This window comes from Podarcis bocagei (genome assembly GCF_964188305.1).
Source record: "Podarcis bocagei genome assembly, chromosome: 2".
NCBI lineage: Eukaryota > Metazoa > Chordata > Lepidosauria > Squamata > Lacertidae > Podarcis > Podarcis bocagei.
Genome location: NC_138126.1, coordinates 53,301,256 through 53,317,670, shown reverse-complemented (window position 1 = coordinate 53,317,670; position 16,415 = coordinate 53,301,256). Strand labels below are relative to the sequence as shown.

The 16,415-nt window shown below is 41.2% G+C and overlaps 2 protein-coding genes across 17 annotated transcripts in view; one reads left to right on the top strand and one right to left on the bottom strand.

The window, feature by feature from the left end:
• Positions 1 to 13,490, top strand: part of LOC308577174 (uncharacterized protein) — a 105,043-nt gene extending 91,553 nt beyond the window's left edge. For 6 of the 9 annotated variants that reach the window (XR_014003481.1, XR_014003482.1, XR_014003483.1 and 3 more), the window contains 3 exons: positions 6,942 to 7,141; positions 8,943 to 9,050; positions 10,260 to 13,490. The gene's annotated coding sequence lies outside the window, so the exon portion shown is untranslated. Of the gene's footprint in view, positions 1 to 6,941; positions 7,142 to 7,934; positions 9,051 to 10,259 lie in introns of all 9 variants that reach the window. The other 3 variants (XM_081177207.1, XR_014003485.1, XR_014003486.1) reach the window with 3 other exon arrangements.
• EFCC1 (EF-hand and coiled-coil domain containing 1) overlaps positions 1 to 16,415 on the bottom strand; it is a 66,195-nt gene that overhangs the window by 28,899 nt on the left and 20,881 nt on the right. The window lies entirely within an intron of this gene.

Sequence of the window (16,415 nt, the reverse complement as noted above, 5' to 3'; positions counted from 1 at the left end):
TTATTCCATGTTATTTTGAAAAATGAATGAAATATATTTTAGAAATAATAAAAATATTGTGAACTTGTATCAGACAGTATGAAGTGATTCAGTGTGAACAATTATCGCCTTGTTCAGAAGACTTTAGGATGGAGAATGTACCTTCTTCTGACATCATCTAAGTCTGGAGATAATACTGCATCCTTCCAGGTGCTTGGCAACTCAGTTGTTTTTGCAGTCACAGGCAGACAGCAAAAACAGGACTTTCCAAGCTCCTAAAGTCTAGCTGCTATACATGGCTGTTGAGTTATGCTCACCTTGAAGAGTTAAATGATGTCCAGGCCAGCTACAAAGAGAAGGTCCAAATGTCAGTATTCATGAGGGCAGTGGAGGTTGGTTCATTAGGGCAAGTGGGGCACCGTCCCACCAATCTCACTTGGCCATCAGCCAGCCTCTCACCTTGCCTGCCTTATTACTTACAACTAAGTCCAGGCAGTGGCTCTGGCTGTCAGCTTCCTCCTAGCTCCTCAGTCTCAGGAGTAGAACTCAGCTGGGAGGATGGGGACAAAACTAGAACTCACTGGCTCCGTCTGTCATGACTCCAATTACTGTTGTCCTTCCTGATTTCTGCCGTGCCATTCCCAATGGGCACCCAACCAGATGTGGGTGGATATTGCCTACATGCTTTTTTCTGATGCCACAATAAGTGAAAAGGCTAGAACCACTCTCCGCCAGCCTTATAGAAAGCTGAAAATTGTAGGCAAGGCCCTGGAATACCCCTAAGAGACCTAGACCTCTAAGCCCCCTCTCCCAGTTACAACCCTGCTCTAGGGAAAAATGAGGTTTTGGACACATTTACTTAGATATTTACTTTTTTTCACTTACCCACAGTGCCTTATTTGCTTTAGCTAGCTAACTCTCATTCTTTCCCTCTCTCTGTTAGAGCACATGCACCAAGGAGCCCTTGTTTTACTGGTTTTGCCTAATATATTTTGCAGCATTAAATTCAGTATCTTGCAGAAGCTGGATATAGCATAAGATAGATGATAATAAATAATAATAATAATAATAATAATAATAATAATAATAATAATAATAATAATAATAATAATATATTTATACCCCACCCATCTGGCTGGGTTGCCAAATACGTGATCTTTCCCCTTCCCAAAAGAGAGGCTTTCAGATGTGTCATATGCTAGGTCAAGCATAGGCCTGAATGTCTGTACCAGTCCATTGCAAATTTCCAAGACCTGCTTCACCGCAAAGTGAGGGGAAGCCACAATCTAGGTGGTAAATTTCAAAAAGGGCTGTCTGTTTTTTGCATACAAATTCTCATTCCACAAGTGTGTGTGTGTGTGTTCTTAATGAACAGCTTTAGCTTTTTTTGCTTTAGATGTAAAAATGTCTAAGGCAAGCACTATAAATCTCATTGAACCTCTGTCATTCCCCCCCCACCAAAAAAAATCTGGGCTTGGCTCTTTTTCATTAGCATTCATAAAACATCTCCTAAACATCGAAGAAGAGTGAATAAGCAGTACGTCTGTGTGGAGCAAAGATCATAGGAGAGGCTGGCTCTGAGAAGTGCGTGTGTACCATGCAGTATAGCAAGGTTTCCATAGAGACAGCCAAATAGACCACATTCATTTTAAGGCTTTTGTGTTGAAGATAATGAGAAGCATGAAAGAGGGAATATCTAGAAGCAGAGAAGACTGCATATTGTTGGACCTCAAAGTAATGTCCATGACTAATTGGCTTTTAATTAAGGCTATTCCACTATCAGTGAAACGTTTAGCTGCAACTCGAGGCAGCTGCTACTAGCGTAAAAACTGAGATTAGTTTGGCTTGTTAGCCCAACTGGATAAAAAGTGCATTTCTATATATGCTTATGTGTTTAAAGAGGACAGGACTATCAGTGGCTGGGCAGTGGTGTTGTGGGAAATGTTGCAACGCAGAAGCTGATGTCATGGGGGTCCTCATAGCCCAAGAATTCCATAACAATGTCCCAAAGGGTTGCAGGCAGCTGTGTCTGTCTATCTATCTATCTATCTATCTATCTATCTATCTATCTATCTATCTATCTATCCATCCATCTATATCTATCTATCTATCTATCTATCTATCTATCTATCTATCTATCCATCCATCTATCCCATAGAGTGAACTGGCAAAGGGTGGTGTAATGGTTAGCCTGCTGGACTTTGCTTATGAAGACATGACTTCAGATCCCTGGTCAGCTATGATCAAATCCCTGAACAGCCTTTGGGTCAATCATTAACTGAGCCTAGGCGACCTAAAAAAGGGACTGTGTGTCAAGTCAGGCCTGTCCTCTAATTGCCCAAGTTTCCTACACCGAGAATGGTCACATCCATACAATACATTTAAAGCATGTGGCTTCCCCAAAGATTCCTAGGAACTATAATTTACCCTCACAGGGCTACAATTCCCAGCACGCTTAACAGACTGCAGTTCCCAATACTTAAATTTAAATGTGCATTAAATTTATGGTGTGGATGTGGCCAAACACCACTTCAGCAGATGACATCATTGTTCTTAGAATCATAGAATCATAGAGTTGGAAGAGACCACAAGGGCCATCGAGTCCAACCCCCTGCCAAGCAGGAAACACCATCAGAGCACTCCTGACATATGGTTGTCAAGCCTCTGCTTAAAGACCTCCAAAGAAGGAGACTCCACCACACTCCTTGGCAGCAAATTCCACTGTCGAACAGTCAAAATTTTATTGTTGTGAAAGAAGTACCAGAGTTGTGTTCCCTGAATTCCCTGTCCACTATACCACTGCCCTGGGTTGTTTGCCTCCAGCATCTTGTAATTTGAGTAGCAACCTCTGAATAAAGAGGCCCAGTTTTTCCAACATGCTCTGCTTGTGGCCTCTTAAAGCATTTGGCTGTTGAAGACAGAAAGCTGAACTACCTGGACCTTTGGTCTGATCTAGCCAAAGCCAGTAGGTGATGTGAATTAAATTTAAATAATGTCACAATCCAATGATAGTTTTCCTCCAGTCATTAAATCTGAGGATATTGGTTTAGCAGTTCTTCTCTAATGGAAAACTGCTCAACTAAACAATTACTTGCTTAATACTATCACTTCAAAATAGTTGGTAGATTGGTTTCATAATGAAGCTTGAGGGGTGCTTGTGTCTACCAAGATCTCCCTTCTCTAAGAACATCTCTCCAGCAGAAGGTGAAATAATTTATCTTCTGCAAACCAACCACATCTGGTGTAAACATTCTTAAAGGCTTCATCACATCAACATCACAATGTTCTTGCATTGCTGTGATTTCCATAGGTCAGCCTTCCCCAACTTGGTTTCCTCTAGGTGCATCAAACTTAATTCCCATCAGCTCTGGCCAGCATTGGCCACATTGACTCGGTTGATGGGATGTGTAGTCCAAAAAATCAGGAGGGCATCAGGTTGGGGAAGTCTGCCCTTAGGTCCTTTTTGTGAGTGAGTGAGTGAGTGAGTGAGTGAGTGAGTGGCAGACAAGCAGGTGGACTGACTAGCATTTCCTCTAGAAATAAAAACATTTTAAATTTTCAGCCTTTCTATCCAGCATCTTAAAATAGAGTTAAATAGTGCTTTTTCGCAGCAAATTAAATGCAGAGCACTTGAGCCTAATGGATTTATTTAAACTGACTAGATCTGCTGGAATTATATTGCCTTCTATAGTAATAATACTCTGAGGCATACTTCCTGCTCTTTGAAAGCATTATTCTCTGACAAAAATGACCGTATTGACTTCAGCTTTCTTCCACAACAGAATCATTTGTTATATAACCTGCGCAGATCTCTAGAGCACTATATGATTCTCACACATACATTATAATGCCTTGCAAGGCTAGCATCCTATGCACGTAAATTGCATAGAATATTCCATTATTAAATCCTACTGTGTGTGGTGTAGTGGTTAGAGTCCTGGGAGATCAGGGTTCAAATCCCTACTGGACCATGAAGCTCACTGGGTGACCTTGGGCCAGTCACTGCCTCCCAGCCTAACCTACCTCACAGGGCTGTTGTGGGGCTTGAACAAGGAGGGGAAGAACCACATATGGCACCTTAGGCTCCTTGGAGAAAAGTGTGGGATACAAAGGAAATAAATACAATAAAATAAAGCAACTCTTACATAGATGAAGCAACAAGAGCCCCCTTCAGATGCTGCTAACTTCCATGTTGTTGTTGTGTTGTTGTTGTTGTTGTTGCCTGTACCAAGCACTATACTGGTGTTCTGCTTGTCCCCTGACATGCACTGAACAATGGGATGTGCCACATTCTGTGGAAACCTTTTGGGCATACAGCTATATGGGCAAAGACCTCCTCCTTACAGACATCTGTTCTACAATGAAACACAGGTGCTAATACTAAAAGGGGCTCTTGTCTATTTCATGGTAACTCCTGCTTTTAGAACCCCATAGGGTTTTCATAAATTTAGGAGGCTCCATTCCTCTCCCCACCCATTGCTTCTGTAACACCACCCATGCTTGACTGGATCCAGGATTGACTTTCTGGTTAATCCCTCCCTCGTCCCTGACACCTGGCTATTTGGCACTTCTCTTCTTAAGCCAATTCATTTTTTCCCCTGCTTGAAAAGCTGTTTAGACCCAGGGAAAGAGAAGCAGCTTTCTGACTATCTCAAGGGCCAGTTTCCAAAACTGTCTGGGGAGAGGGAACCTAACAAATTAGCAGCTAGCAAAGTTTGAAGCTATTTGGCTGGATCCTATCCTTATTTCCTTAGAAGTCTGAGAAGCCCACCATTTTTTGTGTTATGTAGCCAGAAGAGAGCATAGTGTTATTTCATTCTCCTCTAGGCGTCACTCTGATATTACTTTGATTACATTGTGATAAATTGCTTCAGAGGTTTTTAAATATCCTGATAAATGGGTCTAAAGAAAATAAAATTTAGGAACAGGAGAAACATCTCATCATTGCGAGGGGCCTGAGAAATTTGTCACCATATAGTATAGCCGTATACAAATTAGCTCTCTCTAATCTCAACACAACTATTCATGAGCACATTCTTCTTAGAAACCACAATCTAAAGCTAATATTTAAAATCAAGCATCCTCTCTCCAAACAGCACTCGCTCAGCCAATGTGTCTGCTGCTAAGCATATCATTCAGACAACAATTAATAATAACAGGGAAGCCAGGATTTTTGTTCCAATGCCTTCAAAATAAGTCCAATCCATTTTGCTAATTAATGCATTGCGTACAATTTATTGTCGAAGCCTTTACTTTGATTAAGGTACGCGTTACAGTTCAGTGAGTTCTCCTATTACAGCTAATGCACTACTACACAAACTGGTGAGTAAGAGAAATCCGGGGAAGTGTTTCAGTGCCTAATAGATACACATATACTTCTGTCTAAACCCAGGGTTCAATCTATATTCCTCCAGAAGACTACTCTTGGAGACTGGCATACTTAAGTACTGCTTATAAATCTTTAAGTGTTTATGCCTTAGCTATGCCACAAAATGGCTGCTGCGGTCTTGCATGAGGAAGTAACAAACCACTGACATTCTCTCCCTTGCTTCTTCTATAAGAATGGGGTTTGGGTCTGAAATTCTACTTAGACAAGAGAGACAAGTGCTCTAAGCAATTAATGAACGGGTTTGTAAATAAAGCTTACTATTGCTTTCGCGTTCATTTTTCTCCCACCCATCTGGCTTTGCTTCATTATTAAATGGAGTCTTCTTATATTTCATTATCTGTCAAGGATGGAACCAAGTTAGAAACATGTACCTTACAGACCATGTAGTGGTGATGAAACCTACCTGGAGCCATTTGTTATTTTTCAAGGCAGTCTTGGCCAATTTTTGGCCAAAGCAATGTAGAAATTCCTTAATAAATAATTAAATTAATGGTCTCTATATCATTGGTCTAATGTATTTTGGTATGCTCTAACTGGGGACAGGTGAGTTAGTGCTCAAAAAAAGATGAAAGAGAATTTGACTTGGAAATCGGGCTGTGTTGGAAGGGTGCTTACGCTGACTGCTTTCAACTTGGTTTTGAAAAATCCTCATCTCCAGCTAAAATATAAACCCTTTCAGGAGTACATTTCATCCAGATTCTGTGGAGCCTAGCAGACTGTCAGAAACCAGAAACAGATGGTAAATTATGTAGCAATATCTTGTCCCGGGATTCTGTTTGTTTATTTAGGTTTTTTGTTGTTGCTACTGCTCCAGAGTTTGGAAACAGAGAAGTCAGAAGCAGAACTAGAGACTAACCTAAAGGGGTTGGGGGGTGGGAGAGAATTCAGTTATAATGGGGAGTGAGTACACTCAAAGTACTTCCAATTTTACTGGTACTTTAAATATATTGGACAGGCAGAATAAATTAAATCTAGTTGAAAAATTTAGATATAGGATTTGTTTGAATTCGTTTAAACTAATTCATTTCAATTCATTCAGTGCATCATTAGCTACTGTTGGTGAAATTTTGCCCCATTATATCAGTTTTGAAAACATGAAAATAGCCTGTTCTGTTCTCTCCAACAACAGTGGCCCTATAATATTATTCATAAGGGTTAGCATTCCTTGTGAATAGCCACTGTCACACAGTCAAGAGATTTTGGATAAGAACTCATTTCAGGCTAGAGCCATTAAGTAGGCTGTGCTGTACTGAAATCACATGTGATTTTTAAACATTTGTCATGTTCACAAAGGTCAGGAGCTGAGGAGACATGTCTGCCAACCAGCCCACTTGCTCTCAATTATTTGTCTTTTAACCAAAAATTAAACATTATCTGATCCAAGGTATATCTTGCTTATCTGTAATTACTATGTTTGGCCCCTGTAACATAATACAGGCCAGCATAGAAAACTGAAATAGGCCAAGGAAGTCAGCTACAGAACTATAAGCAATATCACTAAGGTAGTCATCAGATTAAACAGATAACAACTTAATTATTTCATTGTAACATTTCTATTCTGCCTTTCCTCCAGTGAACTTAGGGCAGCACACATGGTTCTTCTCCTTCCACTTTACCATCAGAACAGCCCTGAAGCTTCGGCTGAGAGATGATCATGACCGAGTGGAGACTCGAACTTGGATCTCCCGAGACCATGTCTAACTCAGCAAAGGGGAACCTGTGGCCCTCCATATGTAATTGGAGTTGAGCTCCCATCAGCCAGCATGGCCAACGGTAAGTGATTATGACCGCTGTACTCTAGCAACACCTGGAGAGCCACAGGTTCCCGGTCCCTGCTCTAACCATTATATCACACTATTAATCTGTCAAACACAAATTTTTACAACTGTTCTAAAGAAAGAAAAATGCATTCTTTTTCATGATGCACACAAGTACAAGAGGCATCATCTGAGAAGAGGAATTCCCCCTTTTCTCACACGGATTGGTACATACATGTACTTGCATTAAATAGTACTTAAAATCTGCTGCTCAATTGATGGCACCTTTTTTAGTTGATCGGAAATATTTAATGCATTACTCTAACGAATCACTCAATCACTCAACTATACATTGCTGCCACATTGAGCCACGAGCAACATTTGCAGGGTTAGGGCAACACATGAAAGCAGATGTGGCCGAAGAAGGCATGACCAAATCACAAATGTGGATACAGGCTTTTTCTTTTTTGAATGAAGAGGGCAAAAGAAGAGTTGCAAAAACCTTTTGGAATCACAGTAGATGACACTTGACCAGAGGCATGCCTAGACAAGGAGATGTATTAGTGTCTCCAAAACCAGGAGAGACCATGACCAGAAGCTCAGAAAGTTTGCTTTCATCGCCTTTTGCGTTCCACCAGTGATTTCCTCTGCGGCCATTGGGGTTGGGTCTGCCTCCCCTCCTCTGTCATCTGCCTGCCTGCCTTTCTGCCTCTATTCACTACTATCCCTTCTGCCTCCTTTCTCCCTCCCTTCTATTTTCCTCCTCTCTCTCTCTCTCTCTCTCTCTCTCTCTCTTTCTTCCCTCTAAGCCCCTCCGGATGCTCCACTCACACTTCTAATAGCACCACTGGTCAATTAGGGAGGGGCCCCAGCAGGGCTGCTGCGATGGCCTACAATAGCAACCAGATTCTTCCTTCTAGGCGCCCAGAGGAACCAGCACACCATGTACCCAGAGCAGCAGGGGAGCTGCCTGCAGAGCAGGCGGGTGGACTCCTAGTCACTCCAAGCCAGTGCAGAGAGGTGCAGTTTTTGTGCCCCCCCCCCATGGACCTGGGCCCTTGGCAGGGGCCAACCTGACCATCCTCTAGGTACACCACTGCAAGTGACAGTATATATCTTTCAGCATCACAGGGTCACATTGGAATACCTATGGGAGCAGTCAGTAAAGCAGAGGGTGAGCTAATGCAAAGAGGAATTGAGCAGGAAGAGGAAACAGTCTCTCATGCACCGACAGCATTGAGGAGTCCACTCACACAATCCACTGCTGAAAGTGGGAGTGAGAAAAAAGAGGAGGGCCTTCTCCCAGGCTTCAGAATCCCATTAAATTATTCTTCAGGGGCGCCAAGAGTTCTAGCCAATTCTCTGAATTTATACACTGAGCAACTATTACCATAACAATAGAATGGATCCATGTGCCAGGTACACATGCCAAATGCACAAATCACGGTGTCGATAACGTCGCTATGTATCAGCCATAAGACATGCTTTTAAAAAACACTACTTTTTGAAGCCTACTGTTCAACACAACCAAGATTCAGCCTTTAGTCCTTGTTGAGAATATTCCTGTCCCTGGATTTTTTTGCTCTCCTCACCCCCCATCAATAAAATCTGGAATGGTGCCTGGCCTGCAGAGTTCTAATCCATCATTTGCAAATATGTGGAAATCACAACTTCCCCTGATTTGAGTTTGAGCTCAAAACGGTAGGATCACCATGAATTTAGGAAATTATTTTTAAAAATACATTTTGACAACCCTGCAAGTTCCCAGACACAGCTTTTTCCTGTTTTTCGGTAATTTCCTCAGTGGATATCCACAGGAAAAGGAGGAAACATGGATGAAAACAGAAGAACAACACTCGGAAAAGGGAAGCCACAGTGATAGGAGGAAAACCTGAAATAAATGTAATTCAAGCTACAAATCACAGGTAACATTTGATGCAAAAGCAACCAATAAAGCTACATTACAATACAAAAAGGAGAGAACTACTTTTTCTCCCAACGTGATATATCTTATCTTTTCTGAATATTGCATTTCCTTTCATTTTTAACTATGGAAAAATGAATGTGAGCATTCTCAAAAAAATGTGTTGCTGCATGCAACAAAGTCATTGCTTGAGTGGAATAACTTCTGCTTCCGCAATGGAACACCCTCCTTTCTCTGCCCCCTTTCTCTCTCCCCTTTGTGCCCTCCCAATCATCCCTGGGGTTTTCCCTAACCCCACAAAGCAGATTTTAGAATTCAGGAGTTACATTGGGGGGTGGGGGAAGAGGAAGAGGAAGGGGATGTTCCACTGTAATGACTTTATTGGATAAAACCCTGTATGTTGATATTTTGAGTTTATGCTTTCTGGTTAAGGTAGTCACAGTACTCACTCACATACTCTCAATAATTACAAATCCCAATAATCTCCTGGGTCCACATACAGAAGACCGGGGCCACTAGAGAGGGGCAGGGGTACACGGAACAGATTACATAATTTAATGTATGTAGATGGGGTGGATCTTATGCATGCCTGCTCAGTAAGTCCCATCAAGTTCAGGGGGCTTTCTTCCAAGTAAATGTGGACAGGACTGCAACCTAAATAAGCTGTAAAATAAAAAGTTTTATTTTATTGGACTTCCTCCTTTAGGAACTATGGGCTAATAGTTATAACTGCCCATATAACATGATTTACAAGTAAGCAAGTTGAATAGGATATTATGTAAATACAAATATTTCACAAGAAATTATGCTTCTGAGGAGGGAAACTGCTGTCTGTAACTGAAGCCAGCTGTAAATTCATTTCCTTAAGGGATTAATGATGCCATCCCATAAGCATTCAGAAATCTGGATTCCATCAGGAGGGTCGGAGGGAGGGCTTTTAATGTTTGTCCTGTTCAAAATTAGGAAACACCAGAATGAACACATCATTCTATAACTGATCCCAGTTCAAATCTAAGGGGGAACTACGGTACTAGCTGACATTGAATTTTAACTTCCATTAAGAACTGTCTGATGGAAATCGTTGGTTATAGATTGGCATGCCTTGTAAATTAATGGAAACTTTGTTTGCGGGATTTTTTTTGTTTGTTTAGTTGTGAGGTATCCAGGTTTTTGACTGAAAATTCTAATTAAAGTGTTTAATTATTGGCAGAGTAAGTGAAGGCGCCACCCACATACAAGTCTGCCCCAATCTCCTCTGAAGACCACTTGCATTTGGATTGCAACTGCTTCATTTCAAACACTGTTGGCGACAAGAAGACAGGAGCACAGTACAGACTGCAGTGAGTCACCTGCCGAATCCCGCATTATTTTTCAATGCAAATTTTTTAAATTAAATAATAATAATAGAAAGGAACATTACTGGAGTGCAAAGCTATAGCTAAAACATGAGTACTCAAAACATCTGCCTGTTTACTCAAGCTCTTTGAAAAGTTAGGCTGGATCAAAGGATAGCTCAAAGGGTATCATTACTGTTAAACACCAACAACAGTTTGGCAATAGGTTTCCCCCCCTCAGACATAGAGAAAATAAAAACACTAAAAGCTAGGCCATACCCAGGGAGTACCTTAGTACAAAGGCTGTTCTGTCTTTGTGTATCAAACCCACAAATTCTGTGAAAAGGAAGCAATTACATGGCAAGAATAACAAAGATTCTGCACATAAAATTATTTATTTGATGCACTGACAATCCCAAGGGCTCAGAGCAACAGTGACCAGAGTCCAAAGAACCAAAGGCAGTCTGGGTAGGTGGGGCTGGTCCAGGGTCACATTCCTTTTCTATACTTCACTGCTCTCTTGCCCAGGCCTAAAGGTCAAAGCTCAAGCTAGGGAATCTGTGTTTTCTAGAGAAAGTCTGCCATATTTGAGGGGAGGGGGGGAGAGTTATCTTGATTTATAATTCCATCCACAATATGGTACCCTTATATATCCACATGAGGTGCACCCCTCCAAGTTTACATGTGTTAAATCACCTCAGATAAATTTCTCTAAGCAAAATATAATTGGTAGGCAGTCTGTTTCAGTAAGCTATGGAGCTCAGCAATAACTGCTACAGAAAACAGACAACCATTCTCTTGAAATAAAAATGAAATAATGAAACAAACAGGGAAGAAAAATCCAGCAAAGGACGCCGATTCTGAATGCGAGGGGAAATGTGCCGTTTTACATTCAATATTTGCAACCACACCGCTGAAAAATGTGATTCATTGCCACTGTTCCCTTTTCAAATGGCTTTACCAGATATCATATATCATTCTGAAGTCATTTATCAGCTCCCATTTTCTAAAGGGCATATTATGATCAAAACTACAGCATTCGTCTAAACCAATTCCCTTTACAATTATAAAAAACCTGAACTGCTACATTTAATAGGATGCAAGTATTTCTTAAATCTACAGAGGGGGAAAAGGTTATAGTACCATGTGTGCTACAATTTGGTTACTCTTTTGCCTTCTCTCCAGTCTATAAACTAATATGTTTTGGCAAATCTGAATTCCCTATAACATATATTCATGCTGAATGAATTTGCAAAGAAATCCGACAAATGATGAAAAATAAGTAAGCCACAGATCTCCTAGCTGCTTTTATAGGCACCAATGGTACATAGGAGAAAGGAAAACTTCACCCCTTCCCTCCTCCTCATTTTTCCAATCTAAATCAGCAACAGATATTAGTATCCATATATTTTTCACTGTTGGCGAATGGCAGTCTGCAGGGGTGGGGTGGGTAGGTTAGAGCAGCTCCCTTCCTCCCCCCCAAACTGCCCTAGGAAGTAGATTAGGGAGACTGAGAGACTGGCCCACCCAGTGAGCTTCATGGTTGTCAAGGCTGAACCCATAACCATCTTTCAGGTCAGGAGCTGAACCAGTGAGTCACATTCAAGGAATCCATGGAAACACATCAAAGTCAAGAAGACTTGCCCCGCCACAATTAAAAAAACAACACACCTTTTATTACCCTCTCCAGGAGGGTCCAGTGCCACCCTGGGTGGGGTGGGGGGCAATGTAGACTATGAGAAATACTTCACTACCAGGAAGATGTTCTCAGTTGAAGTTCTAGCAGTTCACCACATGGGGAAGCCACACACAGAAGCAAACATTGCCTGGTTCTGCTCCCAATTGCTGAGGAGGATTATCAACAAGGGTCTGTCACTCTAACCAGTACATCAAATGTGCCCTTCTTTGGGGTTTGGCAGATTGAATTTTGTTTGAAAATGAGCTGTCTTTACTTACATGGGGCTCACCCTAGCTTTCCGGGTGGCTTGTACAATTCACAGAGTGATAAAAATAGAAACAACAATCAAGATTAAAAATATATATATACACCACACAGCAGGAATGTACAACAATGAGAAAATCAGCAGGATCAAATAAGATCAAATAAAAAGGCACTTTATTTGGTGCATAGCATTGCCTGTTCTACACCTTGCTCAGAGAACTAACACAGCAATGGCTCTCCATACCAAGCACTAATATTCCAGATGGTGAGGGAAGTGTCAGTTTTGCAATTTAGTTTCTTCTAAAGTCAAAGATGTTGTCAGTAGTGGGGGTTGGACAGCACAACAGAAGCTTCACTTTTCCCTCACACTTTACTTTAGAATTCAAATGTTAACATTAATAGGATTCCAAGACAAAAGTCTCCTTGCATCTGGATCTCCTGCTAATTATTTGAGAGGTTGTTTTGCCCCAAATAAATTCCAGCTTTTGAAAAAAATGGCATATTCTTCATCAACAGAACGAGTAAGAAAGGAGGCTACAGAATAAGGAAAACCCACAGTGAGGCAATTACCGGTATGTTGGAGAAAAGATATAGTAGGGATAATAAGAACAACAAATGAAATTACCAAAAGAGCTAAATTAAAGGAAGTCATGTATCAGTCTATGGTGTTGGTGAAGGGCTGCTGATATATTATTAGGTTAATAGTTTGAGCATTGTGATCTGTGTTAAAGGCTGTTCAGTAAGCAATTTCGCAAGTTCATGGAATCTTCCCATTATAGCTGTTCTAGCCAGCATGATACAACACTACAAGGACACATAAAGTTTAATGGCAGTGGATGGGAACGTACAAAATGGTGGCCCCATACAGGATGGAAATCGGACATAAGTTATTTATTTTTTGTTTCCAGCTTTACTTGCATCAGGGGACACTAGACAGCCAGCTGTTCATAGTTATTAGCTGAATAGACAGACCACTTCCTCTGTTTACAGTATCATAATAAACCCAGACTGTGATCTTATACATGGGGCTGGAGGGACCCAAAGGCACTTTTTAAAAAAAAGAAACTATATATTATAGAGCTTCCAGGCTGTTTCTTTGTTTTCATGGTCCCACTGAATAATAAGAGTTATACTTACATTAAAGATTTGTATTTATTTATTCAGAGACTGAACAAACTGACTCACTAGTAGCTCTCATCAGACTTTGGGAGACCACTATACACAATAATGCATGCTGATGTAGTGGTTCATAGATTATGTACTGGAAATGTTTAGGATAGCTACCCCATAGTATATAACTTTTCCCCAAAACATTATTGCTGACCGTGTCTCTCAATTCATAAAGGACTTACCATATACTACACCCAGCTATAGGTGAAACTGGTTTCTTGCATGTGCTTCCACTGAAATCAATAGACTTGTCCTAAACATAATGTGGGGCATGCATTCATTTGGAATGCTCAACTCACCTGCCATGAAATAATAGATCTTTACTTAACTCCTGTTCTATGTTGCAAGCACAGTCAATGGAGCATCACATAAGCAATACTTCATAAGCAGCTCATCTTGAATGTTCACAATAAGCATTAAATATCCCTGTCCCACAAAATATAACCCATCTTCATCACCACTCCACCCAGATATTATCTGCAGGGTTCTGCCATCATTGTCAAGAGTTTAACATGGGGGGAAATGACCATATATAAACTTGTTTCAAGATGTCTAAAGGCATTCTCTAAGGCCTGGTTTGCACACAATGACCAACATGCATATGACACTTGAAATCATTTGTGTACAGTGGCTCAACATGCAGATTTGGCAATGCTCATACCATCTTGCTTTCTGGATGTTTGAAGGGGTATGAAGACTGCTTGATCCATGTGGCGAATTGCTGCCCATGAACTGGGCACACTGTGGTAACAGCTGCCAAGGAGAGGTTCCTCCTTATGGAAGCCATAGTATGCAAATTCGCATTGTGATTCTGAAGGCATAAGAATTCAGAACTGCTCCAGACTAACAACTCCAGTGAACACAGCAGCAAATGCACACACCTTGCTGAGGTTTGGGCTGCAACCAGTGTGGGGTTGCATTCTCTTGTGGAAATCCAATTTTAAGAGCCACACATCTATCTACTTCCTCAGGGCAGGACTAAATGAACTTTTAATTATATCAACAGCCTTGGTAACCTTTTGTTCTTAAGGCACCACAGGTGATGATTCATCTCACTAGGGCATGGAAGAACTTAGCCCCATTCACATAAGAGTGAAACCTTATCCCAAACTTCTAAAGGTTGCAATACTTTTACACCACATTGAATTATAATGTTAAACCTTCCCCATGCATCCCATTCTGTGCAATCAATAGATTGTTGAGGCACACCAAGGGCAATGTGCAGTGCAAGATTGGCCTAAAAATGTTAGATGGTATGAATTTAGCAAATGAGCTTCATATGCATGCAGGCAATTCCAAATTTATGTGGGGGTTTCAAGGCACAACATGCGTTTAAGTGAAAACACGTATATTTGAAAAAGTGTGCAAACACTCCGTTCTGCCCACCCCACCCCTTTCTGTGATATTTTTGAGTCACTTCAGGGCTGGGCACAATGCATGTATGCGCAGTCACACACATATTGAATGCACGTGAATGGGGAGTTCTGCCTCTGATTGAGGAATTGAAAGCAGGTGTCAGTTTTAGAAATAATGTTTATTTAATTTTACATACCGCTTCGCATTTCAACAGAAATCTCAAAGCAATTTACATTTCCTAACTAAAAGGAAACAACACAAGAAATGCAATACAAATTCCAAAAACAAAACAACTTTAAAGACAACTCCAGGTTTTAAGTAACGTAATTGAAAACAGCAATAAATTAGGATTGCTAGAAGATGGGTAGGAAAGGGTTCGCCCAGAAATAGCAATGGAACATTTATTCACATTTGAGAAGAATGGTGTGCTATACATATCTAAGAAATAGAGAGGCAGCCACCTTCTAAAGATGGGAAACAGGAAGATACCACAACTGAACAATGACCATAATGTAAGGATGGCCAAAACAAATCGTTCCGAAGAATTAAAACACCACCTGCAGGTGATATTCTAGGAAGTTCAGAGCTTTCATAGAAGTGTGATTAGAATCACATAATCTAGGCCGAAATATATGGTGGTGGTCTCACAACTCTGGACACATCACAGTTAATGATTATCTAGACCTATTTCCATTGGACTTTTGGCCGGGATATGGGACTAAGACCGCTGTGGCTGATTAGTTAAAATAAAACTCCACTGTTGGAGCTTGTCTGTCTTTGAATACCAGTTGGTGGTAACCATAGGATAGAAGTGTTGTTGTGCTCAGTTCCTGCTTTGGGGCTTGCCATAGGCATCTAGTTGGTCACTGTGAGAACAGGATGCTCGACTAGATGAACACTGGCCTGATCCTGTAGGCTCTTCTGATGTTCTTTTGACCTATAAGGCCTCTCAGCTGCTTTAAATACCATAGATTGTTAAATTATTCTGCCTGGTTAAGTGGAGCCTTTCAGGCATTGTGTATTGCAGTGGTTCTGGGCCTGTCAGGTCGGGGGGGGGGGCTGTGGTTTGATGCCATAGCCTTTGCACTATGGTGTCCCCACAGGCTTGTCCCCCATTTTGTTTTTTAATATAGCAGTACCTAGGGTTACAAACTTAATTTGTTCTGGAGGTCCGTCCCCACCCGAAACTGTTCTTAACCTGAGGCGTGCTTTCGCTAATGGGGCCTCCCATTGCCACCGCACTGCTGGCACGTGATTTCCGTTCTCATCCTGGGGCAAAGTTCGCAACCCGGAGCAACTACTTCCAGGTTAGTGGAGTTTGTAACCTGAAGTGTTTGTAACCCGAAGCGTTTGTAAACTGAGGTACCACTGTATCTACATGAAGTAACTGAGCTAGCTTATTTGGAGTGAGGTACTAGCAAAATGCTGGTTGGAATTCAGCTCTATTGCTTCTTGCCATTTAATACAAAGGAAGCAGTTGATATCTTTGCACATTGCCTGGATTCCAGACTCACTCTAGATTTTCTTTTTATTCTTTCCAGACCATTATTTCTGTGTGTGTTTA